Source organism: Chrysemys picta, chromosome 11, assembly GCF_011386835.1.
Source record: "Chrysemys picta bellii isolate R12L10 chromosome 11, ASM1138683v2, whole genome shotgun sequence".
Classification (NCBI taxonomy): Eukaryota; Metazoa; Chordata; order Testudines; family Emydidae; genus Chrysemys; species Chrysemys picta.
Window position 1 is genome coordinate 49,086,308 of NC_088801.1, and position 18,864 is coordinate 49,105,171.

The 18,864-nt window shown below is 40.4% G+C and overlaps 1 protein-coding gene across 2 annotated transcripts in view; it reads left to right on the top strand.

Annotated features, from left to right (window-relative positions):
• Positions 1-18,864, top strand: part of LOC101944597 (hyalin-like) — a 296,774-nt gene that overhangs the window by 123,969 nt on the left and 153,941 nt on the right. The gene's annotated exons all lie outside the window — the stretch shown is intronic.

Here is an 18,864-nt window from a genome sequence, read left to right on the forward strand (position 1 = left end):
TGTTTATGAGCTAAACTGACAGACAGAAATCATTGAGTCACAGAAGAGAAAACAATATGCAAAATGAAAAACTCAAAAGGAACCTTCTAAGGATGTGAGTTGCATACACAAAATAAATAAATAAAATAAAAGTCAACCCAGAAAACAATTTTTAAATTATACACAAACTATTAACTCTTGCAGTAATTTGGGCAAATTTTTCAAAAAATACATGTATCCCGTCTGACTTGGGTTCCAAATCACTTTTAAAAGTTGTATCTTTGGTCAATTCTCACAAATCAAACATAATGGTCGATGAGAATATACTGTGTGTGGCTGTAACAAATGTCTGGGTGCTTTTAAAGATATAATAACTATTTAGTCAGATAGCAGCATGTTCTTTGCTTGAAAAATACCAGGCACTCAGAAAAAGACTCATAAGAAAAGTCTGAATTGCCAATCAAAGTTATTTAGGTGTTGTTTATAAATCCATGAAACAAAGGATCTGCCAGCAATCTAAGCACCTCTTTCTTCCAAAAGGGAAGCTGTGTATATGATAGAATCTTCAGATGTATTAAAATAAGTTTGAATAGGTATTTAGAAACATATTCAGCAAGCATATTCAACTGGGGCCAGTAACTATACATCTATAACATGCCCCCTCTTGTCAATGAATAGCAACATTAAGAATTAACGGTAAAGAAACCTCAGTATTTCTGGCAAGCACAACATAAACATTTTGGTTCCTATCAGAAACTAAATGAGCTTATTGGCCTCTGTCTTTGAGGAATGCTTAAAGTAAACCCCAAACGTCAAAGCTAAAGAATGGTTTTTGCTTTAGCTTAGTCACTTTACTGGTCAGCACTTCAAAGGGTGCTGGGTTTCTTAATGTTTAACTTATATTTAATAAATGGAATTGGGAGCTTCAGTGCTCTCAATTCAGATTTTGAGGGAAAATTTTAAAATATTCCAGCTGCATGAATAAGCACAGTAGCTTGGTTAGAAGGGTTTGAGAGGGCAAGTTCCAGTCAAGTAGCAAATCTTATTCACCTTACTTCTGTGGGGTTACTAATTTGAGTAAAATGAACAAGATTTGGCCCCTAGTCCTGTAGTATTTAGAGTACTTAAAATACGTGTATATTACGGGGGTGCTTACATCTTCTTTCTTTTTTTCATCTTACTTAAATGATCCCAGTTCATCTGCTATGTGTGCCCATGATGACAATGTTAATAACACTGTGAGGGGATTTAAACATGAGTATGGTATCTCCAGAAAGTCCACATGGGCCTTTGTAATTAACAAGGCCCATGCATGACAAGTAGAAGAAATGAAAATATCTTGAGCAGGTTTCTCCCTAAATTTGATCTTATCATTATGACAAGGTATAGTTGCAGTACATTTGGTTGACTTGAGGAGTTTCCTGAACCACATAGCAAGTATTGGCATACTTTAGTTGCACCAATAATCAAAAGAGATAAAGTATTCCTAACACAATAGTGCTGGATTCTAAGGGGAAAACAAATCACTCGTCTTCTGTGCTGTGCATATTTAAATCTTGAAATCAGAAGCTCACTCTTTTTTTGCTACATATTCAAGTTGCCCTCTCCTATCAGCATGCTGATTTTGGAGAGATATCCTTGAACTGCAGCCTGCCTACTCTGATCAAGAATGCAAAAACTAAGGATTTTTTTTGTTTGGTTCATCAAAAAGAAAGGGAGAAATGTTTATCTTACCCCCTATGTTGGAAAGTAGGACTAAGCAACTTTGTTGAAATACAGTGTTGGAATTGAAGATGGTTATCAAAGAACTACTTCTGTAGTTTTTATTTAAAAAGCTTTATACAAAAAGAAGTGAACAAAGATGTCTAAGTGGTTAAACAGCCCAATAAAGGTAGCTTTCTTAATCACATATTCTGATGCAAAACTATGCTTAGTTCCATAGAAATAGAGCAGGGGTCGGCAACCTACGGCACGTGTGCCAAACACGGCACGGGAGCCGATTTTGAGTGGCATGCGGCCTGCCCCGTGAGAGAAGGAGGAGGAGGGGCAGAGGGGCCAGAAAGCTCCAAGCTGGGGGAAGAAGCAGGGGAGGAGGGAAGCTTGGCTGCCGCCGGACGAAGCCTCTGCCTCCTGCCCCTGCAGGGGAGAGCGGGGGGGTGTCCCGGCCCCCCGCCCCACTCAGCCCCCCCACCCACCGCTCTCCCCTGCGGGGGCAGGAGGCAGAAGCTTGGTCCTATGGCAGCCAAGCTCCCCCCCCCCCCGCTTCTCCCCCCAGCGTGGTGCATTCCGACCCCTCCTCCTCCCTCTCCCTCTCCCTGCCGGGGATGGCCCTTGCGAGGGGGAGGGGGAGTGGAGCAGAGCTGAGCGGCAGCGTGCTCGCTGCTCCGTAGAGGAGGCAGAGAGAGGTAGGGACGGGCCTTGGGGAAGGGGGTGGAACAGGGCATATCCCTCCCAGCCCCCTGCCATGAGCCGCTCAGGACAGGGGTCTGGAAGCACCCCCACGAGCCAAGCACCCCACCCCTCTGCCCTGACCCCCCCCCACACACCTTCTGCCCTGCACCTCCACACACACCCCAGCCCTCTGCCCTGAACCCTCCCCCCCCACACCCAGCCTACTGCCCTGCACCTCCACACCCCCCGGCCCTCTGCCCTGACCTCGAGTCACCCCCAACACCCAGCCTTCTGCCCTGCACCTCCACACCCCCCCAGCCCTCTGCCCTGACCTCAAGTCCCCCCAACACCCAGCCTTCTGCCCTGCACCTCCACACCCTCCCCAGACTTATAAAGAGAGACTTTCTAAAAACGTTAACATGTATTACTGGCACGCGAAACCTTAAATTAAAGTGAATAAATGAAGACTCAGCACACCACTTCTGAAAGGTTGCCTACCCCTGTACTAATGTCTTAGGAAGGGGATGGGAGAGAGAAGAGGCGCTGAAGTTGACACCAATTCTGAGAGCCTGTGGGGCAGAGAGGATGATGTAATTGTTGACAGTTATGACGAAAGGGGAGAGAAGAAATTGGGAGGAAAGATGAAGAGTTCAGCATCTGACATGTTGAGTTTCAGTTTGGCAGCAGGACATATCTAGAGGCAATTCAAAATAAAAGTGTGATCAAAGTGGGGAGTGATTGGGGTGGAAAGAAATCTGGGACTCATTGATGTGATGAAGAGACAGTGATTTAAAGCCTTGAGAGAATGGATGAGGTTACCCAAGGACAGAGTGATCATATTGTGTGCTTACTTTTCCTTTTACTATTATTTGTATGTGAAATGAAATCATGGATAACCCTGAAATACATGCAGATACACTGTAGAATCCTATTTTCCAAACCGTGGTTCCCAATTCTGATTTTGAATATTCCAAACACCGCATAATTCCTGATATGTCATTTGAGCTACAGAATGTTTCTAGGGTTTTAGAGAATTAAATTCTCTCTCCATTAGGTAAGATTTTCTTGCACACACATAATGAAACATGGGACATAATATTAGATTAGATTATAGATTTTTTTTATAGATAGATTAGATAATTAGATTTTAGCAAGAAAGCTAAATAGTTACAAATAATGGTTAATTTTGTGCATTTTTGCCTTAAACACAATCGTACATTAAGACTACAAGTTCTTTTAAAAATGTTTTTGTTACCTCAGTCCTCTGAAAAGAGTATATAATTTTGAGTTTCACAAGCCTAGACATCACTGTGAACGCCCAGTGATAAAAGCCATACTGAATACTGACATAACCGGGTCTACTGTAGTTCATCTTGTGCTGACGTGTTAGCCTGTTGGATTAAAAAAAATCAGATGTTCAGAGCACTTCAGTTAGTAATAGTATTCTGAAGAGTGTGTGTGTGTGGGGAGGGAATTAAACAGGATATGTTTCTTTACCAGATATTAACATTTTGTGGTGAGATTTAGAATTGTTGCCTCTGTTTAGAACTTGGCCTGTGTCTTTATGACATAAATGTAAAAGTCAATATAATTTTTCTTACATTAATTTTAAAGTAACATTAGGATGTCACCTTCTCACTGCTGTTTTATTCTCATCATTCCTACAAGTATTATCTTTATATGCCTTATATTAATTTTTGTGTCTTGCTAGTTTGTCTTACATGTTTTAGAACAGATACACAAACAGTTGGTAATAGTATGTTTCATCTGATGCATGGTTAATTCTCATTAAATACCAGACTCACTCTAGGAATATACTGGCTTTCCTAGTTCTCAGCATTTATAAATCCATATTCACATATTATTTTCCCATTTTAGTTGTGTAATATCCCTGACTGTCTCCCTCACAGTTCTGCTGAATGATTTTGTCTGGCAGAAGATGCTTTATTTTTAATAAAGATTAAAGATAAGCACAATCAAGTAAGGAGTCAGCTGTGGAATAGACTCAGGGCTGTTTTCCATCTTCATTTACAACAGGGTTTCTCAAACGGGTCGCCGCTTGTGTAGGGAAAGCCCCTGGCAGGCCGGGCAGGTTTGTTTACTTGCCCCGTCTGCAGGTCTGGCTGATCGCGGCTCCCACTGGCCGTGGATTGCTGCTCCAGGCCAATGGGGGCTGCTGTAAGCAGCGGCCAGTAAGTCCCTCGGCCTGCGCTGCTTCCAGCAGCTCCCATTGGCCCGGAGCAGCGATCCGTGCCCAGTGGGAGCTGCGATCAGCCGGACCTACAGACGGGGCAGGTAAACAAACCTGCCCAGCCTGCCAGGGGCTTTCCCTACACAAGCGGCGACCCCTGTTTGAGAAACCCTGATTTACAATCACAGAAATCAGTGGGAGTTCATGGGGAAAAGAAGGGCTGAATGTAGCCCTTAGTAAAAACAAATGAGACAGTGGCCCTTGATATGACCATTGTCATTTTCCTTTATATAAACTTGAGTGAAAAACCCTGAGTTCCCTGCTATCCTCTAACATTCTTAAATCTACCAGGGATTGGTCATACTAGAAATGAGCCCAAGCTGCAAAGTTGAGATCCAGATCAAAATTTTCCTGAAGTGCAAGCATTCAGTTCCATATCTGGATCCAAACTTGCCCAAAGTTTGTGGTGTTGGCCATTGGTAGTCTCTTGTAGCCTCGATTCCCATTTCTTTTTTCTGCATCTGGCAGAAGGGCTCTTAAGAAAGCTGCCTCAATACTTATAAATACAGTATTTATGAGGCTTATAAATAAAATCTACTTTATTTATAGTTTTACATAAAATGGATTGGTTTCATTACCCTTCAAAATAAATCTTAAATCTCACTTCAGAGATTTATTTGTCTGACTGGGAAAGGTGTTCTGTTACATTTTTCTTGAAAGGCACTATATGAAAAGAAACTGTAGAGCATTACTCTGTTGCTCTTGTGTGGTCTGGGATGATGTTGGTTTGATGTAAGAAATACGCAAGTAGGATTTTGTACAAACACTTGGTCCTTTATTGTCTTTTTAACTAACCAACAGCATCTTAGAATACTCATTGAAGCAGTTTATCCAGATTTGGTGCACTCAGAATACTTTTTTGGTACTGGCATGTGAGCAGATATCTTCAGTTGTCCCACAAGGATTTGTTTCCTGGTGGCTGGCATGAGGCGGGGGAGCAGATCCTGCTGATTAACACCTATGTGCATGTCTGTCAGTATCTGGGAGGACTCTGGCTGCACTCTGCTTCTTGCTAGGAGTTCATTGGTCCTTGCTGGAGTTGATTATATACTGCTATTGATGTTTGTACAAAGCAATAGTCGAACAGTCTCTATTCCAGGAATTTCTAAACAGTAACAAGGAGTGTAATGGAAACAGACATATTGATGTACCAACACCTAAATATTGTGCTATATAGTGCCATCTAGCTAACTTCCAAGATAACTCACATCACCACAGTGCTCAGGCTGGACCAAGAACCCCTTGTCTGGTCTTGCATTATTGAATATACAAGCAAAAGAACAGCCTACAGCAGAAGTCACTTTCTCGGCCGAGTACAACAGCAGTTCATTCTTCCCATCAGTCTGGCAGCTGCTGTTTCTGGCACCAAAACAGTTCCACTTATGTCCCTGGCGGTGGAGGGAGTGCGGTTAACATGCTGGGTGAATCAGACTACACAACAAAATTGTCTCTCTAATTCTCTGTTCCCTGGAATAATTCACTTTTTAGTTTTAGATCTGTTTTGAATTTCCCATACAGATGGGGTCAGCTCTGGAGTTGAACTTCCCCAAAAGTCTGTGTGTTGAGACCTGGCCATTTGTTTTAGCCTCCTATAGAGAAGAAGGAAATGTGCAAAGTTTAGTTTTGATCCAAACTTCCCCAGGATGTTCATATACAAAGTTTTATTTCTGACTTTTCTCTTATTTTCAAGTTTAGTTTTGTTCCATTTTCACTCCTCCTACCCACTGAGATTTCTGTGAACTATCTAGCTGATTTTGGGTTTATGTAGTTTATTACTCTCTCAGTTCCCATTCCGTTACTTAATTTCAAGAAAGATTAGATACATAACAACTAGGGAACAAATTGCATTCAAGTTCTCCTTGTGAATATTAAGTGTAAAATGCAACTAATATATATAAAATAAAGAATGGTATTGTTTTTTATTGTGCAGAATCCTTAAAGCTACCCAGTACTGCACCATGTACCTTCTCTTTATTTCTTGTTGGTGATGGAATACGCCTTTTCCTTTGCTTGTCTTTGCATTATTCATTAGACCAGAATGGGAACTTTGCTAGGCGGAGGGTTGAGGGGGGAGGAAAAATCTGCAATTCTATTAATTCAAGGGCTCTCCTCATGAGAGGAAAAGGACAAAATTTCACTTCACTGCTTACAATGTGAAAGCAGAGACCTCCCCCTACCCACCCCACCCCAAAAAATTGCCTGCAGCTGTTTTTCAGAATTCAAGGCCACACCTGGTTTAAGCACTACGGTTTTTACAGTTATGAACCTCTGGCTAAAGGAAAAGGCAATTCATTGGGGGAAAATAAACAAACAAACCAGGCTACATCTTTGGGTGTTATTTCTGGCCATATCAGCATTTCACAGGTGCACTAACACTATTCTTGTACTCCCAGGGCAACACACTGCATGTAAGATATATAGCAAATGACAACGCTCACTCAGGAATCCTGAAGTTAGGAGTCCCAGTTCAGGATGCTTTTGTATATAGTTAGATGCCATTTTGTTACTTAACAGTATCGTTCCATAAAATTAAAGGAGATGGGAGGAAACACAGTAACAATTCAGCGATGATAAAGGAAATAGAAGAAGTACTTGAAGTTATTGACTGGCTGAGAGGAGCACCTTTAGCCAGTAATCCTAACTAGTGATTAATCCCCAGGAAGATTCCTGTGTTGGGGCTATTGTTGCTATTATGAATTAAAAATAAACAAAATAAATCATAAGGGTTGCTTTAGTGAGCTATGTGGTTTCAGTTGCTATTTAGAGAGCATTTACTGAGAACTAATGCCCTGTACATAAGTCAGGCTTGTGTTTAGAGTAGGTGAGTAGAAGTCAGAACTTTTTGACTTTTCTATTCCCAGCTCTGCCATTGTCTTCTGAGGTAGCCTTTTGTAAAACCTAACTTCTATGTCTCAAGCCAGCTACCTGTAAAATGGGTATAAAAATGCCCCACCCTCAGGGAATGAGAATTCAGGATTGTAAGGTGCATTGCAGTCCTCTGACGAGACACTCTGCAGTAGGGCAAAGTGTTGGTATTAACAAAGGTGCGAACTGTGATAGTGGCTTTGTGATTTGAACATGCATTCATTGGGAACTAAACTAAATTCACCAGCTCATCTCTCACAAGTCATAAAACTTCAGTCAAATAGTAATTTTGGGTGATAATGCTGACTGGACAGGATTCCAGCTGGTCACCTAGAGGAGAAAAGTCCCAGTGTCAAGTCCCAGATGTACATTAAAGTTTACCAATGCTGGGATTTCTCATTGCTCTTTGCTCATGACGCCTGTAATCTTTGATAATCACTTCAAGTAAAACACAATTCCCTTCATATCTTGGGTCAAGACAGACAATTAGGGAAATGTCTTAGCTGCCAACCTCATAATTGCTATTAGCTCAGACGAGACAGGCACCCAATGCCTCCTTTGGACTCATATTCCTGTCTTCTCTACAACACCATTGAAGAATTCTCTTTGTTGTCCTCTTTCATTTACTTCCATCTGCTCATTTCAAACACATTCAGGGCTGGCCCTGACTACCCTTGTATTTAAACAGCACTAGATGAGACTTCCTTTGGAGTCCATCATGGCTGGTTCTTAGCCAGTCCAAGTGGTCTCTGTTCAGGCACTAACTCTCTTCAGGGGCCTAGTGTTTGTGCTAATCTCAACTCCCGTGGACCTGGGGAGCAAAATACCAAGATTAAGAATCAAATATTTAATCCTTGATCAGTGTAGTTTGTTTATAATTAGTGGAAGAGTTTACCCCTAAGCAGTTAGGGCCAGTACAGAATGGGTGTTATTGACTCAGTGCTACAAAGGTCAATAGGGATGCATTTGCTTACACCAGGTCTGTTTTTGGCCTTGAAAGTTCCATTCTAGAAACATATGCTGTACTCGCTGTAACATGGCAAGTGGTAATGTCATATGTAATCTATTATAAGATGAATGGCATGTTGAAAAATGATTCAAGTTGGCTTATGTATGGGACACTAATTCTCCAGCAATGCTCTGTACATACCAACTGAAACAGTATGCCCCCATTTGAACTCCATAGACACACACACACACATATATGTCTGTGTGTGTGTGTAATATATATATATCAATGATTGAGGTGCAGGGTGTTTCCTGAGGATTAATGACTGGCTGGGATTCATGGCCTGAAGCTGAGCCAAGGGCTATCAACTTCTACCAGCCGGTCATTAATCCACAGGAAATGCCCTGTGCCTTGATCATTATTACTTAATTGAAATTTTCCCTGCTACTAGAATTCCAATTACATCTTCTTAAGCTCTCGATAATTATTAACCTTGCATATAAAGTAATCGTTTATAACAAAACACATAACCCGTAGCAATGTGGCGGGTTTAATGTTAATAACCTCACAACCGTGTATAGTTTATCATGCTGAAGAGCTGCATTAACCCCTAGAGTTCGGTTTGTAAACTGAAGTTCTGTTTCTGAGTTCAGCAGACTTGTACCATCAAAGTGAGTGTTTCATCCTTCTCCTTTCACAACCCAATCTTCCCTCCCTATGATATTTCAATGATAGAGCTGTATACACTGCTATGCAGACTGTGACTTTTTTATGTATCCTTTTAAAAGTACAGGTTGCAACCTCTTCCATTGACTCCTGGGAGTGGATGAATAATAAAGAAAGGCATAGGAAATGTCAGAGGAAGGTGCATCCGGGGAGTGTATTTGTCCAACCCTTTCAGGAAGTGACAATCTAGTCCTCTATCATGTCAGTCAGTTTAAACCCATTTGATGTGGCCAGTTTCCTCCAATTCATGGTTGTGTAAGTAGAGCACTGATAGGCGTGCCTCTTCTAGGTTTCAAAGCCCCTTCTAGGAAAAAAATTGCCATCATTCTACCATTTCCTGCTATTGTTCTACCTCAAGCTGAAAAAGCTCTGTCTGTAACTGGGAAAAGGCTGGATCCTGGACCTCTTCATTTCCTTTGTCACCTGAATTGTTGCCAGAGTGGGAGGGAAGGGACATAATAAACCATAATATCTTCATTGATTGATAATGGAATTTTACTGAAGGATATTAAACCTGACAGCCAATTGAATGACAACAATTTGAATATTTCTTTCCATTCATGGAACTGTCGAACATAGAGGGTTATAAAACAGATTTGGAGAAAATGTTAGTATCTTTTAGTTGGTAATGTAACACGTCAGGGTTTAAGGTTATTCCAGTAGCAAACTTGTCAAGACAAATATTTGAAACCCCAAAGCTTTTCATTCTAGTTCTACTTAGCAGATTGAAAGCACTGATGCACTGCTATGCTTCTGGCAGCCTGTGTGTCTATTACATATTGAAAGAGAAATACATGCTATCATGTTACATAGCAAAAAGGTAAACCTCCATTTCCCCATGCCAGAGAGAGTAGAATCTCCATTTCAGGCCTGCCCTTGTAATGCCAATTTAAATAGGTACTTTTCATAAAGTGTTATTGTAGCTGTGTCAGTCCCAGGATATTAGAGAGACAAGGTGGGTGAGGTGATATCTTTTATTGGACCAACTTCTGTTGGTGAGAGAGACAAGCTTTTGCACTTACATAGAGCTCTTCTTCAGGTCTGGGAAACATACACAGAGCGTCACAGCTAAATGCAAGGTGGAACAAATTATTTAGCATAAGTAGTTAACGCATACTTCTAGGGACCATTCATGGTGAAGTGGCTCATTAACGCCCCTCCAGTAATAGGGGGGAAAGGAAGAGGGGAGAAAGGCAGCCAGGGGGCAGGATGGAGGGGCTTATTGGGTTACAGATTGTTCTAATAAGCCATAAATCCAATGTCTGTAATCAGTCCATGATTTTTAGTGTTTAGCAGAGTTATGAATTTAAGCTCCCAGGCTTGTCTTTTGAAAATGTTGTGTACGTTTCCTTTGAGGACGATGACTGATAGGTCAGATATCGAGTGATTGCTTTGTGAAAAGTGTACATTTCATACACTTTATCCCAGCACAGGCATTTAAGCAAGCAAAGGACAGTGAATACATGTCCATATGACTATAATGTTAATAAAATAATCAGAGTTTGGAATCGAACCTGAACTTTCTTAAAGTTTGGGTTTACTCAGAAGGGTGAGTTTGGTACAGTCCAGGGGTCGGCAACCTTTCAGAAGTGGTGTGCCGAGTCTTCATTTATTCACTCTAATTTAAGGTTTTGCGTGCCAGTAATACATTTTAATGTTTTTAGGTTTCTTTCTATAATATATAACTAAACTATTGTTGTATGTAAAGTAAATAAGGTTTTTAAAATGTTGAAGAAGCTTCATTTAAAATTAAATTAAAATGCAGAGCCCCCGGACCGGTGGCCAGGACCCAGGCAGTGTGAGTGCCACTGAAAATCAGCTCAAATGTCACCTTTGGCATGCGTGCCATAGGTTGCCTACCCCTGGTACAGACCATTATAGAAATAAGGGCCAAATGCAAATTTACGCAACGTTTGGGTATATTGGGATCCAAGATTTTGCTAGGGCTTCTCCCTAAGAGTCAGTAAAAGTTCTCAGGATTAACATCTCAAAAATTAAAACCAAATAAAAACAACCTCACTGCCTAAAATTTAAATAAACTGTCAAAAGTGAGATGCCAGCCCAGACCTCCAGAGGTGAAATGCATATCCATACCAGATGTCCAAAATGTCACAAGGTTTGGAGGTATGGTTTAGATAAGCAGCCAAAAGTTTAGACACTCATCCAAAGTTCATGACAATTTATATGAAACTCCTTTGATCTGAAAATCAAGTACAAAATTTCAGTAGGGCTGTGGCTTGCAAGATTTCAAATACTCTCTAGTTCTCGCAGGTCACACTGAAATACAGTGAGAACAGCCTTTTTCATAGTGATTTTATATATATATATAAAATTTACTTTTAGTCCTGATTGAAATTCAAATACATTTTATTTCAAGCTTTTACTGAAGTTTCAGAATTATTATTATTTTAAGCTAATTCACTTATCCCTAATTAGTAACACAATTTATAAGGCTCTCCAAGTAAGGGAATATCCTGATGTTAGTCTTCATTTTCTCTTCATAATGGTTAAATGTGAAGAACAGAAACCCTTTGTCATTTTCCTCTTTTGATATTTCTTCGTTGCAGGGTATAACCATTGGTTGCTTTACCTGCTCAGCTTTAAAATTTCTTTGGGTATTTGGGTAGTTTAACATTTAAAAGGAGAATTGTGTTGTAGTTCAATATTATAGGTTAATGGTGGAAAGGTAACTTCTAGTTTTGTTAGAGAAATACAAACAGAAAATGTTCATAGTGGTATGCTGATAAAGCTCTTATCTAAATCACCCAGCAGGGAGCAGTATCTTTCTTGGCTTCAATTTTGATGTTCAGGATATTTGCTGTTTGTGCCGTAGATCACTTTTTCTTTGTCAGCCAGTTTGCGAACTCTTGGGAACAGACATCCTCACCAACAAATTGTCATTGTGAAAAACGGATTCCATGTTGGCACATCAGCAGAACAGATGGGGATTCAAAACAGAACAAAAGAAAAAAAAATTAGAAAAAGTTGGCATTGTATTACTTTTTATTCATGGATTTGCTCTGTGGCTTCCTATCAAGAACACTTAGTAACTTTATAAATTCAGCTACGCAAATGACATTTAGGTGGAAGTTCCGCCAATCTCCTAATAGGTCCTTGCTCTCAGTTTCTGGATTCTTTAGGATCAGTGGCAAGATTCCCTGTTTGTGGATCCAGTCCCAGGAGAACCTAGGTGCAGAAATGAAGATTTTTTTTTAAAGCAAAATAGATTTTTCTAACCTAAATAAAAAGTTTGTGTTAATATTTGATTTTGGTTTTTTTATCTGTCATCCATGCTTAACCTTAAAGGGACATCCACTTAAAATTTGTTCTTCTCTCTTCATTAGTTTGTTTTAACATATTATTATTATAAGTGACAACTAAAATTAATATAAATGAAATTTTTATTAAACAAATCCTCCTTTCTCCCCATCTGTTTACTTTGTGTGTTTGACATAGCATTTTGTATGGGCTCTTTCACTGTTTCTCTTCTGTAGTCAGGTCAGTCATTTCCTTCTGTTTGTGCAGACCTTTAAAAATTGGCAAAGGGACCCAGGTACAAAGGTAGTGACTGAAACACCATTAATTCCGTTTTTTGTAGTAGACTAGATTTCAAGATTATTATAACCCTATGAGTATTTGCTTTTTTATATTTTCTAGTTTCCTTTTAGCAATTTTTGATGAAAATTAAATTCATTTATAGCAACTTTTTGTAACTTATATTTGTGATCTATATTAAATCAACATAGAAGAAATCGACCCCGTCTTCTCAAATTCTCTCATCCTTTTTTCTTCTCTTGTCTTCTCCTCTCACTTTCTTCTTTCATTCTATATTTCCCTCTTTTTTGTTTTTTTCTCTTCCTAACCACTAACCTCTTCTTGTTTTTACTTTCATTCTCTTTGCACTTCCATTTCCCCCTTTTGTTTTTGCTCTCTCATTTTTATTAAGTCTTTGCTTATGCTCTAATAAATTTGTTAGTCTCTAAGGTGCCACAAGTACTGTTTCTCTTCACCAGTCACTTTTTCTCTGCCTCTCCAATCAGTGCCACACTTTCTTTGTTCCTTTATCTCATGCAAATTTTAAAGGCTACGTTCTCAGTCAAAGGTTCAATTGTTTCTCTCCATTAAGAAGCCATGGGAGGGAGCAGAGGGGCAAGAAACTCTGAGGTTGGCCACATAGAATTTCCAGGTAATTAGCCATTGGGTGGGATGTTTTTTGTTGCTTTCCTTATTTATGTGTTTGTTTATTTGGTGGTAATGGGACAGGTGAATTCTGGGAATCTGCAGGAAAGGGGGTCCTTTAGTGCTGCTGGCCCTTCTACACTGCTCTTCTGCTCCCTCCTCCACTTGTAGCATGGCTCCTTGAGAATCAATACTGCCAGTGAGTGAGAGATTTTTATGGCTGCACAGTAGCAGACAGGGAGAAGCCCAGCAGGAATTAATGGTGCTTCAGGCAATGTTAACTCCTGATAAAATATTCCCTTGCATAGATTAGTCAAAGATGACAATACAGAGTGATTGGCTGGTGGACCAACCCCCTCCCATTTCCAAAGTAAACACTGATGCAAGACCTCATTGAATTCCTGCAGATGGGTTTAAGCTGTTTCCCAGGGAAGTGGGGAAAATTCCATGGAGTTATAGCTTCCTACTTCCATGCCTCTGAAGAGAGTCACTTGGGTCTCAATTCTTTCTCCTTACAGAAGCAGAGGGCTGATCTAGCCCCATGTCTCCATAGACCATAATGCCAAGTCAATTTGCAAAACTACAATTTAGCTGTCTTTAGAGCCTCTTGGTTATGTATGAGGATGTTATTTCTATTTAATAGATTGTAAAGGAAAAAACAAACAAAAACAAAAACTTGAGGCTCCTAAAATTGCTGTCGGCCTGGCCTGGAGCCAGGCATTTAATTATCTTCCTGTCCTTTGATTGTTGCCTTTACCTTGCAATAGCAAAATAGAGTTTTTATTTTGGACTCAATAGTGCTACTTATTTATTGTCTTTGCTGTTAAAGTACTTTTATACTGGTGGTGTTCTCCTGTCTCAAAACCAAGTAATTCCTAGAAATATAGATAAATAAAAGGAGCTGCTTTTGTTAATACTATTCAGACTTTGAATATCAAAACATAACATAGAACAAAATTCTTCACATTAATAATTTCTAAAATGGTATTTTGAGCTTTCTTTCAATTCAAATGAAAACTAAGGCTCTATGTGCCCTCTGATTTGTAAGTGTAGTGATCCTGCCCATGGATCAACTGCAGGGTTTGTGCCTTGCAATATCAATGTATAAACCAATATTTTTGTCCAGTCTGATATTGTAAAATGCATTAGAGGTGGAGAGCTTCTGTAGCACCAAATCACAGGCTTCTACCACTTGAGCTAAAAGATAACTCCATTAGCTGGCAGCAGTAGTAGGCTGTTAGTCTCTATCTGGATTAGCCACTAGAGGGAGAAATAATACATACTTTATAAATGTGTTGCACAAGCCAAACTTCTGTTAAGTTAAATGGCAGTTGCACAGATATTTATAAGGATAGACTTGATCCCAGAGTCAGTTGATAGTAAAATGAGGCCATTTGGGATAATAGAGAGCTTGTAGGTTGTCAATTGGGAATATGGAGTTTGTGCAGGGATGGGATTAGGAATCTGTACAGTGAAAGAATTGTGAACAGCTTTGAGGAGTGTGTCCAGGGGAATAAATAGATACAGTGGGAGTGAGAACAAGCTGGGGAGCTTGTCAAAGTGATAAGGGGTGCAAGGCTGACACTGAAAATGGCATATGGTGAGAGGTAGGGATGGGTTGAGAAATCTCTGCAGGGGAGGGAAATGTTAGAGCAGTAGCTCTCAACCTTTCCAGATATTCATAGATTCATAGATTCTAGGACTGGAAGGCACCACGAGAGGTCATCGAGTCCAGTCCCTGCCCTCATGGCAGGACCAAATACTGTCTAGACCATCCCTGATAGACATTTATCTAACCTACTCTTAAATATCTCCACTAATAGTGTGCTCTAACAGTTTTGTATTTTGATGTCTGATTTTGTAAGCAAGCAGTTTTTAAGTGAGGTGAAACTTGGGGGTACGCAAGACAAAGGGGTACTATTGTAACCCTTGTTATAATACAGAAGCTGAACAAGACCATGACAAGAACTACAGGCTTTTCTACAGTGAGGCAGGGACAAGAACATAAAACTCAACCTAGACAAAATACAACTTGAACAACATGAGGTGACACACATTGGATATCTGCTCACAGCAGAGGGACCAAAGTAGATCCCCAAGATCAAGGCAGTCAGAGACAAGCCAGTTTCAATGGATGTGAAAGAGGTACAGCACTTCATAGGAATAATTATTTTCTGTCCAAGTTCTAGCCACACCTGTGATGGAACCCATATGTCAGCTCTCAAGAAAGGATGCTGAGTGGCACTTGAAGTGACCTGGGTGCAACTGGGTACACTTCAAGTGTGGTCGCCTGTTGACACCAAACTATCTCCAAGACAATGTCATCTGCTGAGTCTGTGATAATGATGAGATGCTATCTTGACTACCTCTGGCTGAAGGGACATGGGGCGGGGGTCTAGGCATCAATTATTATTTTGTAATGTTTATGTTAAAATGTTTGTAGAACAGGGAAGATGAACTGTGATCAGTGAAACTGGAGTCAGAGGGCCCATGTTTGCTGGAGGGATTTTTACGGACAGGATACCAGGAAAACAGGGAATGCGAGGAGTTGGGCTGGAAGCAACATAGCTACATGGATGGAGCAGTGCCCACAGTTTAACAAAATTCCACTGGTTCAATTTGGCCTAATCATTCTAAACACCCTCAGTGGTGAAGCACAGTTATATTACACGGCCAAAGACAATTTTCATGTTAGCTGTTTTCCATCCTTTGGCTTCCGATTTCTTGGATACTAGCTGCATTCAGGGAAAGAAAACCTACAAATCTTCAAGATGATTTCTCATGGAGTGGTTGCTAATTTAGTTTTAATTTGTTTAATTGGCATCAGTGGCTGGCGCCCTTTGTGTTTTAAGTCCTTGTTATCTTAGACATTTTTTCTTTACTTTTAGAGGATGCTAATTTACATGCAGCTTGGGAGTATTTCAACCGTCTTCTAAAATGTAGCCAACACACGTTGTGCAAGATTGGAGTCACTTTCATTGTTTTTGGAAAGCAAAACATCCCCTCCAGCTGCAATAGACACCCCTTGATGCCCTGTCCCATCCACATTTCTTTGTCAGACTGAATATGGTGACTGCACAAATGCTGTGAGAAAGAGGAATGAAAAATTTAATCTCTTTATTTGAGACACAAGGTGGGTGAGGTAATATATTTTATTGGACCAACTTCTGTTGGTGAAAGAGGCCTTTGAGCTACACAGAGCTCTTCTTCATCTCTTGAAAAGGTTATCAGAGGGTATGTCCACACCGCAGTTAAACACCTGCAGCTGGCCCATGTCAGCTGACTCAGGTTTGCGGCGCTCGGGCTATGTGACTGTTTAATTGCAGTGTAGATGTTTAGGCTTGGGCTCTAGCCCAGGATCCCAGAGCCCATGCTAAGCCCTGGGACCTCATGGATCTTGACAGGTGTGTTGGGGGGTATTGATCATTGTAGCAGTGGGGTCTTACAGGCTTTGCACTGTTGTTCTGGCAGAGTCTGGTGCCACTTTGTCCAGGTCTACTGGGAGCTTGCTTCTAATGATGAGCTTCAAACCACCCCACCACCTCTTAAAGGCCAGAAGAGGGGGGTTGGGAAAGATTTCTTTCAGGATGTGGTCCCCATCAAGTATGGATTGTAATTGTTTAGTGATTTCCCATATGGGTTCCAGCATGGGAAGGTGGGTGGTAGGTGGAAACTACAGTTGTGCACTCTCTGGGTTTCCTCCCCCCCCCCCTGCCCCCCGTATTGGAGCAGGTTCTCTCGGGGGTTTTGGGTGGCCCATTCCATGATGTGTTCTACTTTTCTGGTAGAGTGTCCTTGTCTGGTAAAGGTGGTTTTAAGTGTGTTAAGGTGTGTATCTTGGTCTTTATGAATGGAGCATATACTGCAGTATCTGAGTGTCTGCCTGTAGATAACAGATTTCTTAGTGTGTCTGGAGTGGCTACTGGATCTGTGGGGGTAAGTTTGGTGATCTATGGGTTTCTTGTATATAGTTGTCTGTAAGGTTCCATTGCTGAAGCTGACCGTGGTGTTCAGGAAGTTGATACTAGTATGGGAGAGTTCTAGAGAGATTTTGGTGGGTGTGCGGTAGAAATCTTCGAGAGTTTTTAGATTGTCTGTTCAGAGGATAAAAACATAATTGAGGTATCTTAGGTATATTATTGGTTTTGTGGTGTTTTTTTCCAGAAATTCTTCCTCCAGATCTATAAATTGGCATATTGGGGAACCTGCCTAGTTTAACCCATGGCTGTTCCGACTTTTTCTAGACCTGAAGAAGAACTCATTATAGCTCGAAAACTTCTCTCTTTCACCAACCAAAGTTGTTCCAGTAAAAGACGTTACTTCATCCATCTTGTGTCTTCATATTCTGGGACCAACACTGCTACAGCAATACTGTCTTTAGTGGTATTTTTTCATAAAAAATTATGGGCCAATTTCTTTAGTGATGTAAATTTGGTAAGTCTCCACTGAAATCAATGGAATTGCTCCATTGCACAAACAATTTTATTCTGCTGACTTTTTCTCTAAGTATATTCAGTAAAAAGTAGTTTTTATCATCACATGTAACATTTAAATACTCATCACTAGCAGCAGAATTCTTGAATCATTCCAACATACTGTATAAATTACTTCCTGAAAGTCATTTTTGATTCTCTGGAGACAAGGACCCAAATTTATCCATGGCATAAATGGGCACAGTTCCTGTTGAAGTCTCTGCTAGCTGTTCCTGCTTACCTCAGCCCTGAATTTGGCCCATGAGTCTTTAGTCTAGACTTATCTTCTAATCAAGTTATCAGCTTGGGTCCCAGCAGCAGCCATACCATGTACTCAACACAAGAAAACTCAGAGGAGCTGCTGGGAGAAAACTATCAATAGCTTTTCACAATGGGAGGAAAAAGTGAAAACATTCCTGTTTGCAGACAGATATATAGTCATTGTTTTGATAGATGACTTCAACTGCCACACTCCCCAAGTGGCTCTCTACAGGCAAAAGACCATGGCCATTTTCTCAGAGAATCCTTCGGGATTCACACTATTTTCTGCAATTTTATTGAAACTTTGTTAAAGAAACTATTTCCATGACATCCTGCTAGAGAAATGAAGCTCACATATATTCCATAAACCAAAGAAATCTCTTGGACTCTTACAATAGTGTATTTGGCTACGGTGGAACATCAACCCTTAATATGGCAATAGAGGAATGGGTGACAAGCTTATCCACACACATGGGTGGGAAGTGAAAGATTTTTACACTTTGTTATGAACATCTTTTAAAATTCAGATTTAAAATACATAGATTTACTGAATACAATGATTGTCAGCAATTTTAAACTGCAACAAAATGTGTATGATATTGCTTGTTTATTCCTCTCATTAAAAATAAAATATGTTGTTTTTAAAAAGTTACTCGCATTACGGGCCACATTTTAAACATTGTCTCAAACTTTGCAGCTGCAGCTAGTGATGGGTGCAAAATTATGGTCCTTTTAATTGTTGTTTAATTGTCACAGACCTTCTGACTGCCACCACAAACTGGGCAGTTGGT